Source organism: Pseudochaenichthys georgianus, unplaced genomic scaffold (genome assembly GCF_902827115.2).
Source record: "Pseudochaenichthys georgianus unplaced genomic scaffold, fPseGeo1.2 scaffold_823_arrow_ctg1, whole genome shotgun sequence".
NCBI classification, from domain to species: Eukaryota; Metazoa; Chordata; class Actinopteri; order Perciformes; family Channichthyidae; genus Pseudochaenichthys; species Pseudochaenichthys georgianus.
In genome coordinates, this window is record NW_027263371.1 from 47577 (window position 1) to 68798 (window position 21222).

The 21222-nt window shown below is 46.8% G+C and overlaps 9 non-coding genes across 9 annotated transcripts; 4 read left to right on the forward strand and 5 right to left on the reverse strand.

Annotated features, from left to right (window-relative positions):
* Positions 1-3501: 3501 nt before the first annotated feature.
* On the reverse strand, positions 3502-3692 carry LOC117444488 (U2 spliceosomal RNA). The gene has a single exon (XR_004551800.1). It is a non-coding gene; the product is annotated as a U2 spliceosomal RNA (small nuclear RNA).
* A 139-nt stretch (positions 3693-3831) lies between these two features.
* On the reverse strand, positions 3832-3942 carry LOC117444484 (U5 spliceosomal RNA). The gene has a single exon (XR_004551798.1). It is a non-coding gene; the product is annotated as a U5 spliceosomal RNA (small nuclear RNA).
* A 158-nt stretch (positions 3943-4100) lies between these two features.
* Positions 4101-4171, forward strand: trnag-gcc (transfer RNA glycine (anticodon GCC)). Its single transcript has one exon. It is a non-coding gene; the product is annotated as a tRNA-Gly (tRNA).
* A 1033-nt stretch (positions 4172-5204) lies between these two features.
* On the forward strand, positions 5205-5368 carry LOC117444475 (U1 spliceosomal RNA). The gene has a single exon (XR_004551791.1). It is a non-coding gene; the product is annotated as a U1 spliceosomal RNA (small nuclear RNA).
* A 327-nt stretch (positions 5369-5695) lies between these two features.
* On the reverse strand, positions 5696-5883 carry LOC117444478 (U2 spliceosomal RNA). Its single transcript, XR_004551792.1, has one exon. It is a non-coding gene; the product is annotated as a U2 spliceosomal RNA (small nuclear RNA).
* Positions 5884-11613: 5730 nt separating this feature from the next.
* On the reverse strand, positions 11614-11730 carry LOC117444482 (U5 spliceosomal RNA). Its single transcript, XR_004551796.1, has one exon. It is a non-coding gene; the product is annotated as a U5 spliceosomal RNA (small nuclear RNA).
* Positions 11731-11888: 158 nt separating this feature from the next.
* Positions 11889-11959, forward strand: trnag-gcc (transfer RNA glycine (anticodon GCC)). Its single transcript has one exon. It is a non-coding gene; the product is annotated as a tRNA-Gly (tRNA).
* Positions 11960-15012: 3053 nt separating this feature from the next.
* On the forward strand, positions 15013-15184 carry LOC117444485 (U1 spliceosomal RNA). Its single transcript, XR_004551799.1, has one exon. It is a non-coding gene; the product is annotated as a U1 spliceosomal RNA (small nuclear RNA).
* Positions 15185-15476: 292 nt separating this feature from the next.
* LOC117444489 (U2 spliceosomal RNA) lies at positions 15477-15658 on the reverse strand. Its single transcript, XR_004551801.1, has one exon. It is a non-coding gene; the product is annotated as a U2 spliceosomal RNA (small nuclear RNA).
* Positions 15659-21222: the final 5564 nt, after the last annotated feature.

The following is a 21222-nucleotide window of genomic DNA, read 5'->3' on the forward strand; positions in this document are numbered from 1 at the left end:
GGTCAGTACCGGGGTCAGACCTTCCAGTGGCTGCTGTCACAGGACCTGGGCTACACGGCAACAATTCTGGCAGGGCATCAGGGAGAGCGTGAGGGGGAGGATGTCAGCTGCACCCCCCTCATGTGGAACAAGGATGCTCTGCTGGAGTACGCCGGGCTCTTCACCGCAGTGATGGCAGCTGTGAGCAGGAAGAGAGCACCGGGCACGGCTGCAGAGCACGACCAGCTGGTGGGCTTTGGGGTATTCACGGCTATGTCATAGGCCATTTGTGACTTTCATCACTAGCTGTAGAAACACTTGATGTGATATTAATCTAACTGTTGCCCTCAATCTCAATGTCAGGTACAGGAAGTGGCTCAGGAAGCAGTCTGTCAGGAGGCCCGGGTCCCAACTGGCGCAGCTGAAGGAGTATATCGACAGAAGGGAAAAGGAGAAGCAACCTGTCGCCTCCTCAGCTGCATCAGCAACCGCCACCTCCCCAGCTGTCTCCCCCTCCACTACATCTCCCCCCAAACAGCGGAGGAAGAGAAAGCTAGCGGTCCTGTGTATGTATCATGTCAGTGGAGTGTTACTGTGTCAGTCAGGGGTTGTGTGATGAGTGAACATTTTTTAAATTGTGTCTGCAGCTTCCTCAGAAGACGAGGACGACCACCTGATGGTGGAGGCTGCGGCTCAGGTGGAGGTTGATTTAGGTAAGTCTGTGCTTTGTGTCATTATTAAGCTTTGTATAATAAAATCTATTTGGTATGTCAAGTGTGTTTTTCTGCTGTGCACAGCTCCTGCTCCACCACCACCTCCTCCTCCTCGTCGTCCTCCTCCCCTTCGATTGCTGCTCCCGGCTGGCCCTCTCATGGCTGCCCCTGCTCCTCCTCCTCCTCCTCATCCGCCGCCTCCTCGTCCTGCCCAGCAGCAGGGAGCTCTTGGATCTCAGGCACCACCTTCTCTGCGACTAGTCACTCCTCCCCCTCAGGTCTGTAATAATGCTGTAAACATCTAGTCCCAGTGTGTAGTGTGAAGCTGCAGCTCAGTGACCTGTGTGTGTTGCAGCTGCTCCTGCTGGCAGCCTGGAGGAGCAGCCTCCCTGCAGAGCAGCACGAGTGGGTTAGCAGGGCTCTGTTTGTGGCTGACAGGACAGGGAGGCCCGTCCTGTCCCCGGAGCTCCAGCTGTGGCACCTCCCCCCCGGCCCCTGGCCCAAGTACTCCCAGCGGCCCTACCCGGATGCTTTCTTCCAGCGGCCCTTCTTCCTCTGGGTTCCTTACAAGAGGTGGAATTACCACCTGAAGTGTCCAAGCTGCGCACACAAGATGACAGGTGGCGGTCTGTACAAGACCGTGCGCAGAGTTCTGGACCTGGACGGGTGGTACTACATGGGGACGGAGTACCTCGAGTGCAGGTACTGATACATTTACAAGAACACTCTGTGTGCTTGATGCTTTGTTACATAGACATTATTTATGATGATAGCTATCAGCAGCAGATGCACCAACAACCCTTTGTGTCCCAGCTCCTGCACCAAGAAGTGTGCCAGCTGGTCTGCGAGCATCAGGAAGCAGCTGGACCTGGACCACCAGATGCTCTTCCCTGCTGTGCTGACCTACAGGTAAGCATCACGCTGCAGCACACAGTGGGCTTTGAAGGGCATTGAGATGGTTTGGTGTTCACCTCTGCATGGTCTGTGTTGGTGCTGCAGGCTCTCGTGTGACCGGAAGGTTCTGGCCCAGATGAAGGGGCGCACGCTCGGCAACAGCGCCAGCCGGCTGCGCTCCTTCCTGGTGGAGCAGCACACGGCAGAGTGGATGAGGAGGAGCATCCACTACCTAAACAGCTGCAGAAGGTTGGAGGTTGCAGGTGTGCAGATGCCTCCTCCTCAGCTTCCACCACAGATGTTGCCTGTCCCCAGCTGCGGCTGGCTTCTGTCCACCTACGTCCTGGAGTCCTTCACGAGGATAGAGGAGATGAAGGCGAAGGTGACCTCAACCTTTGGCTCCATCCTCAAAATGGACTCCACCAAGAAGGTGAGCCATGTAATGTAATGTAAACCCTTAACATCTGTCTCTGTTAAACACATACAACACTAACAATACAATGAAACAGTGTATAAGGCACTCAGAGTACAAGACTATATGTTTTTAAATGATTATATGATCCTTTGACACAGGTGACCAAGAAGCTGGCGGGAGCCGACGCTGGTACCGCTCTGTGGATGAGCAGCGTGGGGAACGAGCTGGGGCAGGTCCTGATGTCCGTGCTGACGGCCGCTGAGTGCTACGGCCTGAGGGCATGACAAGGGGCCTGCAGGAGCGGTACCAGCTGGCAGGGAAGGAGCCTCCACAGGTCCTGTATGTGGACAGGGACTGCTGCCGGAGGGACGGAGGCACCTGCGCTGCAGCCGCTCTCTTCCCCGCCTGGCCACACCTGCTTGTCAGGCTGGACATATGGCATTTTATACGCCGCCTGGCAGTAGGTGTGACCTCTGAGATAAATAAAAAGGTATTTTTAAACTTCAATATCTCTGACTGCTTATTCCTTGCTTTTGACAATGAATGAAGGAGATGTCCTTTTGCCTTTTTAGAAAACTTTATTTTAAATAGTTTGAACAATTCATATGAAAACACTGCATTGGAAATACACATAGTACATAAATGAATCAGAATCAGAATACCTTTAGCAGGAAAGAGCCACAGACAGCTTAGTGTTGAATATCTTACATGCTTTAAAAAAGTACTAAGTTATAATATAATAAACAAACAACACAACAATATGCTAAAAAAGTACTAAGTTATAATATAATAAACAATATGCTAAAAACAGTTACATAATTTTCAAAAATACAGATCAAAAGCAAATCAGATCCTGTAGCAGTTCTTAGGGTTTAGCAGCCCGGTATATATTACAGTTATTAAAGATGGCATATGTATATAAAGCACGTATTGCACATAGTTTGACGGTATTTAACAGCAGCAACTTACACAATTTACAAAATGCAAGATACATACCTTGTAACAGTAACAAGGATTTAGCAGCCAGGTATAGATTACAGTTATTAATGGCATATATGTATTGCACATATTGCACAAAGTTGGTTTGTATTTAACAGCAGAGTAGCCAGCAGGGGGAGTCAGAGATTATTTGCCGTGGGGGGGATCTGGGTGGTTTGAATTTATCTCAGGTGCTCTGATCTGATTGGCTGACAGGCCCCGGACCCTCAATTGAGCTATTCTCAATCCAGAAGATCCAAAAGTGTCTTATCCTCGAGAACAGACACCACTATAGTTGTCCCAGTCCAAGCCCTCGCGGTGACCCTCACTTGGCTTTTCCACAACCCAGGCCACACCCTTTCCTCCAGCTGCGCTAGCATGGTTCGTGGCTCTCACCTGTGGCTTCTTTGGCATTGAGTCCAAAAAAGATCCGCTGCTGATGTGCTGCAGTTTCCGCCCTCAATTGAAACCATCTGTTTTGGTTTGGAGATGCGTCTTTGTTTGTTTTTCTACAAGGCAGGAGATGGGTGCACCGTTCCCGGAGGCGCTGCAATACCGGGTCGATGCGTGGAGTGAACGGGGCAAGCCCCTCTTTCAGCTCCCAGTGCTAAAAATCCATTTAATATATAGTCCCCGTATAGGGGACGTATCAGATATTAAACTGATAAGAACAGATACTACACTTGATCTTAGCCAAAAGGCCGAGAAGCGATGACGCTACACGTTTGCTGCGGGAGACGGACTCTTTGCGCAGTCGCCGCAGGTCTTGGTGCGGCTCTTTTGACCTGGCGTAACAGAGGCGCTGGGGGTAGCTTGGATCGCCCAGGTGCTAATGACTGCTCTTGTCTTTCACAAACTCAGAATGCTCAGCCAAAAATAGGTTGAACTCGTAGGTGTTCCTCTCCACGGAAGTCTTTAGTAAAAGGCGAAAGACTTTTACGCTTTGAAGAGAAACCAGAGTTATTGTGGAGGCCGTCCTCGAGAACAGACACCACCATAGTTGTCCCAGTCCAAGCCCTCACGGTGGCCCTCACTTTGCTATAGAAGCGTGGTTGCTTGAAAAACATTCTTTGTTGGATGAACTTTTCGCCTCAACTGCCCTATGGTGGCTTTATAATTCAGCGTTGGTGGTTCAGTGGAAGAATTCTCACCTGCCACGTGGGAGACCCGGGTCCGATTCCCGGCCAATGCAATAGACAGTTCTGTGTTGTCTGAAAATAAAGTATAATGCACCACTTGGACTCTGCTAAAACAAACACACAGGTCTTTGGAGTGTACAAGTAAAGAGGGATGTTCTCCGTGCCGACTCCCATTGATTTGAGAACTCAGTGAGATGCTCGACATCAAATCACTGTAAGGGATGACCGGTGGACTGTATCCCTTCTTCAATGACTTGGAGCATATAGAATATCTGTTGAACAATCCACCTTGTTGACCTCGCCAGCGTAGTGGTAGTTACGATGTCTTTTGAATGTGGGCAGATGAGTGGTAGAATCTTTGTAAGCCAAGAGGAAAACTAGGTTCCCATTCTCCGCAAATGCAACATGGCTTCACTGTTGTTTGGAATCTGTACTAGCACACAATTAGAGAGGTTTACTATTGGGTGACTATAGGCATTGAGTCCAAAAAAGACCCCTGCTGCTGTGCTGCAGTTTGTGGCCCCGATTGGACAAAAACACAAAATACTGTATAAAACAAGAGAAGCAACCTCACTTTTACTTAACTGGAAGTTCTGAGTACTTCTTCCATCTCTGCTTGGTAGGAATCGGGACTTATGTTGGAAAAATCATTACAAATTGGAAATGAGGAACACTTCACGAATTTGCGTATTATATGTGCTATCGAAATAACACAATATTGCCCTGCATCTGGGGGGTATTCCCAGGTCTCTGAGCAAGGTCAACTTTGTATTATGGTAGCAGAACACATAGAGCTCAAAGGGAGCAAAACACTGGGTTTAAATGGGCCGAAAACTGCAGACAGAAGCTGCGCGAGCATGGTTCGTGGCTCTCGCCTTTGGCTTCTTTGGCATTGAGTCCAAAAAAGACCCCTGCTGCTGTGCTGCACTTTGTGCCCCCGATTGGAACCTATGTCTATTTCAAGCCTTATCTGTCTTTAAGGGTTAAATGTGGTTGATGGGCTGCTTTGGCCGGCTCAGAGGCAGGAACCGCCACGCCGTGTCCTGTGTCGTTGCAAGACTGCCCTGCCTCTGACCCGTCCAACTCATACTTACCTGGCAGGGGAGAAACCATGATCACCAAGGTGGTTCACCCAGGGCGAGGCTCGGCCATTGCACCCCGGCTATGCTGACCGCTGCGAATTCCCCAAATGTGGGAATCTCGACTGCATAATTTGTGGTAGTGGGGGACTGCGTTCGCGCTCTCCCCTCATTATAGTGTTGAAGAAAAGGTCAAAGACAACCTTGCTACAGCTTGCATGTGTGGCGGCTTCTTGGCTCCAGGAGAGACTTTCTGGTGCCAATGTCCTCTCCAAAGCGTGTCCTTCCTTTGGGCTCGAAATATCTCTGTCCCTTGCAGTGAGCCTCACTCTGCGTGCCACGCTCCAGAGCCAAGGAATTTCAATTTGTCACCTTTAACGTCTTTGGCATTGAGTCCAAAAAAGATCTGCTGCTGATGGGCTGCAGTTTCTGCCCTCAATTGAAACCATCTGTTTTGGTTTCGAGATGCGTCTTTGTTTGTTTTTCCACAAGGCAGGAGATGGGTGCACCGTTCCCGGAGGCGCTGCAATACCGGGTCGATGCGTGGAGTGAACGGGGCAAGCCCCTCTTTCAGCTCCCAGTGCTAAAAATCCATTTAATATATAGTCCCCGTATAGGGGACGTATCAGATATTAAACTGATAAGAACAGATTTTTTTTTTTTTTTTTTTTTTTGGGAAAAGTTTTATTGTCACTTAATTCATGTACTTTTCATATTTAAATCATTTTTTGTCACATCAGTGTATTTTGGGTTTTCATATAATAAATACATGTACACTTTAAGATCAGACCCATTTTCATAAAAAAAAAAAAAACATCGCATTTCATTAAAACATTTTGTATGCAAACAGTTTTCATTTAAAATCTTAAAAAGGGGGTACATTGGGTAAATTGTTGTCCAGGAGCGCACTGAGTCCCTATCAAGATTAACTCATCCCACTCCCATTTAACAGGTTGTTTCTCCCGGATCTTTGTCACGGGGCTCAGAGGAGACCCCCCGGAGAGTCAGGCCTGCGCTGCTTTGACCTTTCCCGTGTGGCTCCGTCTCCTTCATCCGAATGAGCACAGAGGCGATTTTTTCTTTGTGGCTGTGTCCTGGGCGTGCCGCGTCGCTGATTTTATTGTTGCCGCAGCCATCTGGATCACAGCCACGGGGGGGATCTGCATGTGCCTTCTTACCAGCAAGTTTCTGGAGGTCCATATGGCATCTTTAATGGCAGCTAGGGTGAGCCACTGCTTGGGAAAGTCCCTAGAACAGTCCTGTTTCTGGCTCACCCCATATAGTATGAGCTGTGCTGTGAGGTCCTCCCTTGCCGGCAAGCACGGGAATTTTAAGGAGCCGGCTTTTGCCCACTGGTCTCCGGCAGCGCTGCACTCCCAGAGCAGATGCCTCACCGTCTCAGGTGCGCCACAGCCTGGTCGGGGGCAAGTTGAGTTCGCCGCCATGCCCCGGGAGTGCATTACGGACCTGACTGGGAGGATCTCATGAGCCACCATCCATGACATATCCCGGAGTCTGTTTGTCAGAGTGGGATGGTTCACGTTGCACCAAACTGTTGAAGGCTCACCAAAGGCGAGCCCGTGCACTGGACTCACTGGTTCTCGCTCCTGCACAACAGAGATAAGAGAGCGATGGTTAGTTAAAACATGCAAACCCTCCTGCTCAAGCTGGAGTTTCTTTAAAAACGTTCGAATGAAAGCATAAGGTGGTGGCAGGTTAAAAGACACTGGTACTTTGAGATCTATTGGTAAGATCTTTATCCTTCGTAGAAAACTTCCCATCCAGAATCTTGTCATTGCCGCCGTCTTTGGGTTTTTGGAGGGGGCTGTGGAAGCGTAGATGTGGAGTGATGTATATCTGCTTCCTAGAAACAAGTGGAGGTCTGGGACTCCTTTCCCCCCTTTCTCTTTTGGCTTTTTCATTTCTTTTCTTGTCATCCTTTCCCACTTGGAACCCCATAGGAAATAGAATATTGCCCGTTCTAATTCTTGGAGTACTCTCTTGGGTGGCATAAAAACGGAACTGATTAATAGAAGCAAAGGTAAAATCACTGCTTTGATGATTAAAACCTTTCCTTCCATGGTCAGTCTTCTAAGTCCCCAGTATCCTAGTCTCTGTCTGACTTTCCCTACCAGACTCGTCCAATTAGTTTTCCCTCCCCCTTCATTGTCAAATTTGATCCCCAGTATCTTTTGTTCGGTCTGGGTCACAGTCAAGGGGAGTCCTATCGTCTCAGTCCATGGTCCATAAAACTGGGCCTGCGTCTTGCTTACGTTCAATTTTGACCCAGAGGCCTGTCCAAACCAGTCAGTCAAGTCCAGCGTCCTGTTGACAGATAAAAGGTCAGTACATAGAAGGTTGATGTCGTCCATGTATAAGATACATTTAGTTTGAAGGCCTCCGCTTCCTGGAATATGTATCCCAGTGATTTGTTTGTCCCTTCTCAAGATCTGTGCAAGTGGTTCTATACAGATAATGTACAGGAGGGCTGATAAAGGACAACCCTGGCGGATACCACAGTTTATATTGACTGCTTTTGTTAGCTGCCCATTTACAATAAACTTGCTGGTAATGTCCCGATACAGCAGTGCCACCCAGTCTATAAACCTCTTCGGGAACCCCATTGTTTTTAGTACCTGGAAAAGGTACTGGTGTGAGACTCGGTCAAAGGCTTTCTCAAAGTCTAAATTTAGGACGACAAGCCGAAAGTTTCTATCTCTCGCAAGGCAGATAGTGTCTCGGATCAGTAGGAGGCTGTCTGTGATCTTCCTCCCTGGCACGGCACAGGCTTGATCCGGGTGAATCAGCTCTTCTAGGAACAGAGACATACGTGCTGCCAGGAGTTTACTATACAGTTTGCAATCAAGGTTTAAGAGTGTTATAGGTCTCCAATTTTTTAGGTCCATCTTATCCTTGTTTTTGTGTAAGAGTGTCACTATCCCTGATGTGAAACTGTCAGGAAGTCGGCCTAGTCTTTCAAACTCCATAAAAACATCAAGAAGATCAGGTGCTAGGATATCCCAAAAGGTCAAATAGAATTCAAAGGGAATCCCATCTTCCCCTGGCGATTTCCCTGCCTTGAAAGTTTTCAAGCATTCATTCAATTCTTCAATTTTAAAATCTTGGGTTAGGATAACATTTTCCTCCACTGTTTTTTCGATAAAAAGTAAGACTTCTGTCATTATTTCCTCATTTACAGTTTTTTTCCTATAGAGGTCATTATAAAAAGTCTCAACAGTTTCTATTATGTCCTGTGTCGTTTCAGCTGTGGGCCCATTTTCAGTTTTCAGCCTAAAAATGCCCCCCCCTTTATTTATAATTTTTTTAAAGAAGAATCTGGTGCATTTTTCTCCTTCTTCTATTTCCCTCTCTTTACTTCTTAAAATTACACCTTTGCTTTTAAATTCCGCTAAAACTGACATTTCTGTTTTAATTTGTTTTATTTCTTCATTAAAATCCATCCCTTGTTGGTTTAATTTAAAGTATCGCTGGAGCCTTTTCTGCAGTCCCAGCATGCGTCTATTTTCTTTATGTTTATTTCTTTTACCTGCCTGTTTAAAGAAAGTCTGAGTCCTACTTTTCAACATTTCCCACCACTCTGCATGTGTATCAAAAGAGTCTTGAAGGGTCTGCCACTCGTTGTAGTGCTCCCTATACTGTCTAACTAAATCCCTGTCTTCTAGAAGGGAGCAGTTGAGCTTCCACAGGCCTCTTCCTGTTGTCACACTATGCGAGAGCGAGAGCGAGCAGGAGAGCATTGCATGATCAGAAAAGAAGACAGGTGTCAATCTAGCATCAGTTGGTGGGCTGTCTCGTGCTAAGATGTAATCAATACGAGAGGCTCTGGTGCCATCACTACTGAACCAGGTGAAACCCTCTTCCTTAGGATGCATGGCTTTAAAGCAGTCCGTTAGTTGAAAGTCTTTGCACATTTTCTGTAATAAGACTGATGTTTTATCAAGTGTAAAATCATTTCCTGTTCTTCTCCTGTCACTTTTGTTCAAGATACAGTTAAAGTCTCCACCTACAACTAAAGGGGCCCTACCTAGCATGTGGGGCTGCAGGTCTTCTAAAAGGTCGTACCTATCATTCTTGTCGTTAAAGCCATAAGTATTTAAAATGTTAAAATCCTTTCCCATGAAAGTCAAATGTACTAGGAGTGCCCGGCCATCTCTCACTACAGTGCTGCCCTTCACCAAGATCTGGGGGTTTTTAATTAAAATGGCAACTCCATCGTTTTTATTTTGATTGGATCCGCTCCATAAAGATGTGTGTGGCCATAGCTCCTCCCATTGCCTATAGTGGGTTAAAAACGGCAGGCTACATTCCTGTATTAAAAAGACATCTGACTTAAAAGAGTTGAGAAAGGATAAAACAGTCTGGGCTCTAACTCTCGACTTTACACTTCTCACGTTTATTGTTGAGACTGTGAGTGTCATGAGTATGGTTAAGATTAACAGGTACAACATTTCAAAACGACTAAAAGGGGGTTATGCTGTTAAAAAACAACGGTTGTTAGCCAATCTCATGTGAGTCTAGCTCTTCCTTTGGTCTTACCGGGGAGGAGTAAGGGGGTTGCCCTTCTCTTCCCTTTCGGACTCTTGGGGTTGGCCTCTCACGCAGTCTTTCGTCGAAAGTTGACTTCTTTGGGGTCGATTGCAGAACCATGGTTAGAAAGGATATCTGGTTTGGGGAGGTGGAGGGGAATACCCTGGATTCCTCCAGAGATGAATTTTCTGGGGAGTAGTCAGTTCTTACTCTCTTCTCTGAAACTATGGGAGAGTTGGAGGATAGTTCTGACACGGGCCTCTTGGACTGCTGTGCGTTGGGGAGGGGGACATCATCCCCCATGGGAGGATCAGATGACAACTCTGATAGCAGTTCTGCTAAAGGCCTCATGGACTGCTGCATATTGGGGGGGGGGGGGGGAATTGTTGCTAACGCTCTCCAGGTGAGTGTCAGGTTCCTTTTCATTTGTGGGGTTAGCTCCGCCCCCTTCCTGCACTACACCTTCTCCACTCTCCATTGGCGGGGGATCCACAGTTGGATCCACAGTTCCCTCCCCTTGCCCCTCCTCACCTGGTCCTCTTTTTCCAGTAACAGGATTTGGAGGGTGATTCGAAGTGTCTGTCTCCGCCTCTCCAATCAACATTTCACCTGTTTCCTCTCGTCTGCCATTTTGTCTATCTACTCTTACAGCTTTAAGCTTGTTGGCAAAAGACTGAGGGCAATCTCTGAAGAGGTGGTTGGATTCTCCACAAAGGTTACACTTCCTGCCATTTGTACACTCCTCAAAGGTATGCCCAATCTGTCTACATTTCCGACAAACCATCTGCTGACATGCTTCCGCTAGGTGCCCATGCTCTCCACACTTGCGGCAGAGTTTGGGCTGTCCCTGATAGTGGATGTATCCCCTGTTGTTCCCCAGAACTATCATTGATGGCAGTTGTTTAAGGCCTTGATAGCCCTGGGGGTCTTGCCATTGTTGAATGGGGACACGCCAGGCACAGTTCCAAATGCCGTCCTCATCTCTCACTTTTGAAGCCATGCCTTTTACTGTGCAGTATCTACCCAGCCAAAAATGGATGTCTTCTGCAGTTACTGTCTCATTGAACATCCTGACAATGACTACTTTCAAGGCATTGTCAGTCAGTTTCTCAACACTAAAAGCAAAAAACTGGGCTTTCACACTTTCAAATTTTATCCAAAATTCTCTAAAGGCAATTGACGTACGGAAGCTAACGTCAAAGCCTTTGTTGAAAGGCAGGGTGAGGATGCAGTTTAAGTCATCAGGTGTGAAGTTTAAAGCCTTCTGTATGAGGTTTCTGGAGAAGTCCAGTCTGGACAGCGCCAGCTGCTTCCCATCTTTCTCCACAAAGTGAACCTCACACTATGGTGCCTCTGCATGCCGGCATGGTAGGCCGACATGTTAGAGGCACCGCAGGTCAAAAGGGGTACTCACCCCTCCCTAGTTCAGCTGTTGGCCCCAGGCGATGAGGTGTGCGGCCGATGTTCCAGGTTGGTTTGTCCCGGGTCCCTCCTTTGTTCAGCCGCTGGGGCCAGAGGACAAGGTGTGCGACCAAAGCACCAACGAGGCCTGTCACGAATCTGCAAGAAATCAAAGACAAAACAACAACTCAATGATGCAAAACAAATACAGAATAATGTCCTCCCAGATGTAGACAAAAAACCAGAGCCACAACAGGCAAAAGTTTTCCATCCAAGGGGAGGTGATCGCTGTCTAAGCAAAAAGGCCGAGAAGCGATGATGCTACACGTTTGCTGCGGGAGACGGACTCTTTGCGCAGTCGCCGCAGGTCTTGGTGCGGCTCTTTTGACCTGGCGTAACAGAGGCGCTGGGGGTAGCATGGATCGCCCAGGTGCTAATGACTGCTCTTGTCTTTCACAAACTCAGAATGCTCAGCCAAATGGCCAAGCCTACCAAAAATAGGTTGAACTCGTAGGTGTTCCTCTCCACGGAAGTCTTTAGTAAAAGGCGAAAGACTTTTACGCTTTGAAGAGAAACCAGAGTTATTGTGGAGGCCGTCCTCGAGAACAGACACCACCATAGTTGTCCCAGTCCAAGCCCTCGCGGTGGCCCTCACTTGGCTATAGAAGCGTGGTTGCTTGAAAAACAGTCTTTGTTGGCTGAACTTTTCGCCTCAACTGCCCTATGGTGGCTTTATAATTCAGCATTGGTGGTTCAGTGGAAGAATTCTCACCTGCCACGTGGGAGACCTGGGTCCGATTCCCGGCCAATGCAATAGACAGTTCTGTGTTGTCTGAAAATAAAGTATAATGCACCACTTGGACTCTGCTAAAACAAACACACAGGTCTTTGGAGTGTACAAGTAAAGAGGGATGTTCTCCATGCCGACTCCCATTGATTTGAGAACTCAGTGAGATGCTCGACATCAAATCACTGTAAGGGATGACCGGTGGACTGTATCCCTTCTTCAATGACTTGGAGCATATAGAATATCTGTTGAACAATCCACCTTGTTGACCTCGCCAGCGTAGTGGTAGTTACGATGTCTTTTGAATGTGGGCAGATGAGTGGTAGAATCTTTGTAAGCCAAGAGGAAAACTAGGTTCCCATTCTCCGCAAATGCAACATGGCTTCACTGTTGTTTGGAATCTGTACTAGCACACAATTAGAGAGGTTTACTATTGGGTGACTATAGGCATTGAGTCCAAAAAAGACCCCTGCTGCTGTGCTGCAGTTTGTGGCCCCGATTGGACAAAAACACAAAATACTGTATAAAACAAGAGAAGCAACCTCACTTTTACTTAACTGGAAGTTCTGAGTACTTCTTCCATCTCTGCTTGATAGGAATCGGGACTTATGTTGTAAAAATCATTACAAATTGGAAATGAGGAACACTTCACGAATTTGCGTATTATATGTGCTATCGAAATAACACAATATTGCCCTGCATCTGGGGGGTATTCCCAGGTTTCTGAGCAAGGTCAACTTTCTATTATGGTAGCAGAACACATAGAGCTCAAAGGGAGCAAAACACTGGGTTTAAATGGGCCGAAAACTGCAGACAGAAGCTGCGCGAGCATGGTTCGTGGCTCTCGCCTTTGGCTTCTTTGGCATTGAGTCCAAAAAAGACCCCTGCTGCTGTGCTGCACTTTGTGCCCCCGATTGGAACCTATGTCTATTTCAAGCCTTATCTGTATTTAAGGGTTAAATGTGGTTGATGGGCTGCTTTGGCCGGCTCAGAGGCCGGAACCGCCACGCCGTGTCCTGTGTCGTTGCAAGACTGCCCTGCCTCTGACCCGTCCAACTCATACTTACCTGGCAGGGGAGATACCATGATCACCAAGGTGGTGGTTCTCCTTTGGCATTGTTGCTGTCGTGCGGTGTAAGGGGCGCAACAAAGTATCCATGGTAACCCAAGACCAGTGGGTTCACCATGGCGTCAAACCAGACCAATCGCCGGAACGCTGTTCGTTTTGACCTTCTGGAAGATCTACAGATGGACCGCTTGCAGTTCAGCCGACACATCCTGCAGAAAGAGCTTGATTTTTCATCAGACCATCTGGAATATATCTTTGCTTACCCGGGGAAAAAGATATTTGAGGTCATCTTTACAACCAGCCAACACTTCCAAAACTGCCTGGAGAGATTCGAAAAGAAGAAAACGTCAGCATCAGGCTTTGATAAGATCAGCATGACACCACTTGCCGAAAGGGACCTGAAAACGGTTTATGTGATGATATTTTCAGAATAAGTCAGGAACCAGGATGTCTGGACTTGGATGACAAGACACTGCGAAGTACAAAATGCAATAGAGGTGATGGACATTGATGGAATAAAAACCGGGTCTAGACGTTTCCAGGTCCGTCTCCAACGACAGGATGGGGTGCTGAGACACATTCCCAACACGATACAGTTGGGAGCCTTCAGGGGTTCTGTCTTCTACTATGGGCAGCCAAAAGAATGCAGGAAGTGTGGCAGTCTAGACCACCTTGCAGCAGACTGTAACCGGAATATCTGCAGGATCTGCAAAGCAACAGACCACTCTTCAGCAAATTGCCCAACCCCTGTCAAGTGCAACCTCTGCTCCTCCAAAAACCACCGCTTCAAAGACTGCCCGCATGCTTACTCCAACCGGGTGAAACTTTCACTTTTTGAAACCCCTGAAGCCAGAGAGGAAGAACACGCAAATGAGGAACCAGAAATCAGTCAGCCTTCCCGCTCAGAAACCAACAAAGAACCAACAAATAATGTCTCTCAGCAGCCAATACAAGAACCCATTCAGGACCAAGAGAAGGAGACAGCAGGAGGTGAATCGCTCATCGACTGGAGCGCCGACACAGTGGAGGACATCATAGGCACGACCTACATCCCCCTCCCTATGGCCGACGCTACAGTCCAGAAGGCAGTTCCACTGCCCAACCATGACTCAGGTACCAGAAACGGGAGGAACCCTGGGACCCTTCAAGACGCCGAGAATACATTAGATTCCATAATGGCAAAGCTCATCACTCCCCAACCCCAGGGGAAGCAAGTACTCAGGGAGGACCCCCCTGAAAAAGCACAGGCAAGTGTCCCTTTAGTCCTACCTATCGCCATCATCCAGATAAAAGACGCTGGGGATTTGCCATCACGGAAACGCCCCCAGGAGTCATCTCTGTCAGGTGAACCCTCCCCCTCCTACGGGGACTCCCCCTCCCCAACCTCAAATCCCTTACTGGAGCCTGAGGATGTAGTTGCCGCCCCTTCGGCTACATCTATAAAGGATATATATCTGAAAAAAGAAAAGGCTATGAAATCTAAGAAAAAGAGATCAAAGAAGACAAATGGTGACAAATGGTGACACTTTGAAAACCATGCCGAACTTTCTGTATAAAATTAACCGCCTTTATGAAATGCCAAATGTCCACACAGCTAGTGGTAAAGGTTTAGCCTCAAAATGGTCCATGACTACATTCTCACGGACAGAGTAAAGTTTAAGGTGGCCGAAAGTAAAATCAGGTGGAAAATTGAGGAACTGATGGATGCACTTTCAATGATTTGTTGTTGGGAAAAATGAAGATTTTGATGCACTTTAACTGAATTGGTGTTGGGACAAGAACCAAAGATATTGATGCACTTTAACTGAATTGTTGTTGGGAAAGAAAAAGATAAATACCTGCAGATATTGATGCATTTTTAACTGAACTGTTGTTGAAAAATACAAAATATTTGAATGCATTTTAAATGAATTGTTGGACAAAAGAAGAAAACATATGTTTTGTTGTAATAGGAGTATAATTGTGTTTTTTTTTAAAACAGAAAACATGTACATGCAAGTTTATCTTTTGTAATTTATGTGCCATAAAACAATAAAGCGTCTAAAAATTGAAAAATTGGTTCACCCAGGGCGAGGCTCGGCCATTGCACCCCGGCTATGCTGACCGCTGCGAATTCCCCAAATGTGGGAATCTCGACTGCATAATTTGTGGTAGTGGGGGACTGCGTTCGCGCTCTCCCCTCATTATAGTGTTGAATAAAAGGTCAAAGACAACCTCCAGGAGAGACTTTCTGGTGCCAATGTCCTCCCAAGAACGTGTCCTTCCTTTGGGCTCGAAATATCTCTGTCCCTTGCAGTGAGCCTCTCAGCGTGCCACGCTCCAGAGCCAAGCAAGTTCAATATTGTCATATTTAGCGTCTTTGGCATTGAGTCCAAAAAAGATCCGCTGCTGATGTGCTGAAGTTTCTGCCCTCAATTGAAACCATCTGTTTTGGTTTCGAGATGCGTCTTTGTTTGTTTTTCCACAAGGCAGGAGATGGGTGCACCGTTCCCGGAGGCGCTGCAATACCGGGTCGATGCGTGGAGTGAACGGGGCAAGCCCCTCTTTCAGCTCCCAGTGCTAAAAATCCATTTAATATATAGTCCCCGTATAGGGGACGTATCAGATATTAAACTGATAAGAACAGATTTTTTTTTTTTCTTTTGGGAAAAGTTTTATTGTCACTTAATTCATGTACTTATAATTTTTTTGTCACATCAGTGTATTTTGAGTTTTCATATAATAAATACATGTACACTTTAAGATCAGACCCATTTTCACATTTCATTAAAACATTTTGTATGCAAACAGTTTTCATTTAAAATCTTAAAAAGGGGGTACATTGGGTAAATTGTTGTCCAGGAGCGCACTGAGTCCCTATCAAGATTAACTCATCCCACTCCCATTTAACAGGTTGTTTCTCTCGGATCTTTGTCACGGGGCTCAGAGGAGACCCCCCGGAGAGTCAGGCCTGCGCTTCTTTGACCTTTCCCGTGTGGCTCCGGCTCCTTCATCCGAATGAGCACAGAGGCGATTTTTCTTTGTGGCTGTGTCCTGGGCGTGCCGCGTCGCTGATTTTATTGTTGCCGCAGCCATCTGGATCACAGCCACGGGGGGGATCTGCATGTGCCTTCTTACCAGCAAGTTTCTGGAGGTCCATATGGCATCTTTAATGGCAGCTAGGGTGAGCCACTGCTTGGAAAAGTCCCTAGAACAGTCCTGTTTCTGGCTCACCCCATATAGTATGAGCTGTGCTGTGAGGTCCTCCCTTGCCGGCAAGCACGGGAATTTTAAGGAGCCGGCTTTTGCCCACTGGTATACGGCAGCGCTGCACTCCCAGAGCAGATGCCTCACCGTCTCAGGTGCGCCACAGCCTGGTCGGGGGCAAGTTGAGTTCGCCGCCATGCCCCGGGAGTGCATTACGGACCTGACTGGGAGGATCTCATGAGCCACCATCCATGACATATCCCGGAGTCTGTTTGTCAGAGTGGGATGGTTCACGTTGAACCAAACTGTTGAGGGCTCACCAAAGGCGAGCCCGTGCACTGGACTCACTGGTTCTCGCTCCTGCACAACAGAGATAAGAGAGCGATGGTTAGTTAAAACATGCAAACCCTCCTGCTCAAGCTGGAGTTTCTTTAAAAACGTTCGAATGAAAGCATAAGGTGGTGGCAGGTTAAAAGACACTGGTACTTTGAGATCTATTGGTAAGATCTTTATCCTTCATAGAAAACTTCCCATCCAGAATCTTGTCATTGCCGCCGTCTTTGGGTTTTTGGAGGGGGCCGTGGAAGCGTAGATGTGGAGTGATGTATATCTGCTTCCTAGAAACAAGTGGAGGTCTGGAACTCCTTTCCCCCCTTTCTCTTTTGGCTTTTTCATTTCTTTTCTTGTCATCCTTTCCCACTTGGAACCCCATAGGAAATAGAATATTGCCCGTTCTAATTCTTGGAGTACTCTCTTGGGTGGCATAAAAACGGAACTGATTAATAGAAGCAAAGGTAAAATCACTGCTTTGATGATTAAAACCTTTCCTTCCATGGTCAGTCTTCTAAGTCCCCAGTATCCTAGTCTCTGTCTGACTTTCTCTACCAGACTCGTCCAATTAGTTTTCCCTCCCCCTTCATTGTCAAATTTGATCCCCAGTATCTTTTGTTCGGTCTGGGTCACAGTCAGGGGGAGTCCTATCGTCTCAGTCCATGGTCCATAAAATTGGGCCTGCGTCTTGCTTACGTTCAATTTTGACCCAGAGGCCTGTCCAAACCAGTCAGTCAAGTCCAGCGTCCTGTTGACAGATAAAAGGTCAGTACATAGAAGGTTGATGTCGTCCATGTATAAGATACATTTAGTTTGAAGGCCTCCGCTTCCTGGAATATGTATCCCAGTGATTTGTTTGTCCCTTCTCAAGATCTGTGCAAGTGGTTCTATACAGATAATGTACAGGAGGGCTGATAAAGGACAACCCTGGCGGATACCACAGTTTATATTGACTGCTTTTGTTAGCTGCCCATTTACAATAAACTTGCTGGTAATGTCCCGATACAGCAGTGCCACCCAGTCTATAAACCTCTTCGGGAACCCCATTGTTTTTAGTACCTGGAAAAGGTACTGGTGTGAGACTCGGTCAAAGGCTTTCTCAAAGTCTAAATTTAGGACGACGAGCCAAAAGTTTCTATCTCTCGCAAGGCAGATAGTGTCTCGGATCAGTAGGAGGCTGTCTGTGATCTTCCTCCCTGGCACGGCACAGGCTTGATCCGGGTGAATCAGCTCTTCTAGGAACAGAGACATACGTGCTGCCAGGAGTTTACTATACAGTTTGCAATCAAGGTTTAAGAGTGTTATAGGTCTCCAATTTTTTAGGTCCGTCTTATCCTTGTTTTTGTGTAAGAGTGTCACTATCCCTGATGTGAAACTGTCAGGAAGTCGGCCTAGTCTTTCAAACTCCATAAAAACATCAAGAAGATCAGGTGCTAGGATATCCCAAAAGGTCAAATAGAATTCAAAGGGAATCCCATCTTCCCCTGGCGATCTCCCTGCCTTGAAAGTTTTCAAGCATTCATTCAATTCTTCAATTTTAAAATCTTGGGTTAGGATAACATTTTCCTCCACTGTTTTTTTCGATAAAAAGTAAGACTTCTGTCATTATTTCCTCATTTACAGTTTTGTTCCTATAGAGGTCATTATAAAAAGTCTCAACAGTTTCTATTATGTCCTGTGTCGTTTCAGCTGTGGGCCCATTTTCAGTTTTCAGCCTAAAAATGCCCCCCCCTTTATTTATAATTGTTTTAAAGAATAATCTGGTGCATTTTTCTCCTTCTTCTATTTCCCTCTCTTTACTTCTTAAAATTACACCTTTGCTTTTAAATTCCGCTAAAACTGACATTTCTGTTTTAATTTGTTTTATTTTTTCATTAAAATCCATCCCTTGTTGGTTTAATTTAAAGTATCGCTGGAGCCTTTTATGCAGTCCCAGCATGCGTCTATTTTCTTTATGTTTATTTCTTTTACCTGCCTGTTTAAAAAAGTCTGAGTCCTACTTTTCAACATTTCCCACCACTCTGCATGTGTATCAAAAGAGTCTTGAAGGGTCTGCCACTCTTTGTAGTGCTCCCTATACCGTCTAACTAAATCCCTGTCTTCTAGAAGGGAGCAGTTGAGCTTCCACAGGCCTCTTCCTGTTGTCACACTATGCGAGAGCGAGAGCGAGCAGGAGAGCATTGCATGATCAGAAAAGAAGACAGGTGTCAATCTAGCATCAGTTGGTGGGCTGTCTCGTGCTAAGATGTAATCAATACGAGAGGCTCTGGTGCCATCACTACTGAACCAGGTGAAACCCTCTTCCTTAGGATGCATGGCTTTAAAGCAGTCCGTTAGTTGAACGTCTTTGCACATTTTCTGTAATAAGACTGATGTTTTATCAAGTGTAAAATCATTTCCTGTTCTTCTCCTGTCACTTTTGTTCAAGATACAGTTAAAGTCTCCACCTACAACTAAAGGGGCCCTACCTAGCATGTGGGTTTGCAGGTCTTCTAAAAGGTCGTACCTATCATTCTTGTCGTTAAAGCCATAAGTATTTAAGACGTTAAAATCCTTTCCCATGAAAGTCAAATGTACTAGGAGTGCCCGGCCATCTCTCACTACAGTGCTGCCCTTCACCAAGATCTGGGGGTTTTTAATTAAAATGGCAACTCCATCGTTTTTATTTTGATTGGATCCGGTCCATAAAGATGTGTGTGGCCATAGCTCCTCCCATTGCCTATAGTGGGTTAAAAACGGCAGGCTACATTCCTGTATTAAAAAGACATCTGACTTAAAAGAGTTGAGAAAGGATAAAACAGTCTGGGCTCTAACTCTCGACTTTACACTTCTCACGTTTATTGTTGAGACTGTGAGTGTCATGAGTATGGTTAAGATTAACAGGTACAACAATTTAAAAATTACTAAAAGGGGGTTATGCTGTTAAAAAGCAAAGATTGTTAGCCAATTTCATGTGAGTCTAGCTCTTCCTTTGGTCTTACCGGGGAGGAGTAAGGGGGTTGCCCTTCTCTTCCCTTTCGGACTCTTGGGGTTGGCCTCTCACGCAGTCTTTCGTCGAAAGTTGACTTCTTTGGGGTCGATTGCAGAACCATGGTTAGAAAGGATATCTGGTTTGGGGAGGTGGAGGGGAATACCCTGGATTCCTCCAGAGATGAATTTTCTGGGGAGTAGTCAGTTCTTACTCTCTTCTCTGAAACTATGGGAGAGTTGGAGGATAGTTCTGACACGGGCCTCTTGGACTGCTGTGCGTTGGGGAGGGGGATATCATTGCTGTCGCTCTGTGGGTGAGTGTCAGTTTCCTTTTCAGGGGTATCTCTGCCCCCTTCCTGCATTGTACCGTCTCCCCTTTCTGTTGGCTGGTTATCCACCGGTCCCTCCCCATCCCCCATGGGAGGATCAGATGACAACTCTGATAGCAGTTCTGCTAAAGGCCTCATGGATTGCTGCATATTGGGGGGGGGGGGGATTGTTGCTAACGCTCTGCAGGTGAGTGTCAGGTTCCTTTTCATTTGTGGGGTTAGCTCCGCCCACTTCCTGCACTACACCCTCTCCACTCTCCATTGGCGGGGGATCCACAGTTCCCTCCCCTTGCCCCTCCTCACCTGGTCCTCTTTTTCCAGTAACAGGATTTGGAGGGGGATTCGAAGTGTCTGTCTCCGCCTCTCCAATCAACATTTCACATGTTTCCTCTCGTCTGCCATTTTGTCTATCTACTCTTACAGCTTTAAGCTTGTTGGCAAAAGACTGAGGGCAATCTCTGAAGAGGTGGTTGGATTCTCCACAAAGGTTACACTTCCTGCCATTTGTACACTCCTCAAAGGTATGCCCAATCTGTCTACATTTCCGACAAACCATCTGCTGACATGCTTCCGCTAGGTGCCCATGCTCTCCACACTTGCGGCAGAGTTTGGGCTGTCCCTGATAGTGGATGTATCCCCTGTTGTTCCCCAAAACTATCATTGATGGCAGTTGTTTAAGGCCTTGATAGCCCTGGGGGTCTTGCCATTGTTGAATGGGGACACGCCAGGCACAGTTCCAAATGCCGTCCTCATCTCTCACTTTTGAAGCTATGCCTTTTACTGTGCAGTATCTACCCAGCCAAAAATGGCTGTCTTCTGCAGTTTCTGTCTCATTGAACATCCAGACAATGACTACTTTCAAGGCATTGTCAGTCAGTTTCTCAACATTAAAAGCAAAAAACTGGGCTTTCACACTTTCAAATTGTATCCAAAATTCTCTAAAGGCAATTGATGTACGGAAGCTAACGTCAAAGCCTTTGTTGAAAGGCAGGGTGAGGATGCAGTTTAAGTCATCAGGTGTGAAGTTTAAAGCCTTCTGTATGAGGTTTCTGGAGAAGTCCAGTCTGGACAGCGCCAGCTGCTTCCCATATTTCTCCACAAAGGTGAACCTCACACTATGGTGCCTCTGCATGCCGGCATGGTAGGCCGACATGTTAGAGGCACCGCAAGTAAAAAGGGGTACTCACCCCTCCCTAGTTCAGCTGTTGGCCCCAGGCGATGAGGTGTGCGGCCGATGTTCCAGGTTGGTATGTTCCAGGTTGGTTTGTCCTGGGTCCCTCCTTGGTTCAGCCGCTGGGGCCAGAGGACAAGGTACGCGACCAACGCACCAGCGAGGCCAGTCACGAATCTGCAAGAAATCAAACACAAAACAACAACTCAATGATGCCAAACAAATACAGAACAA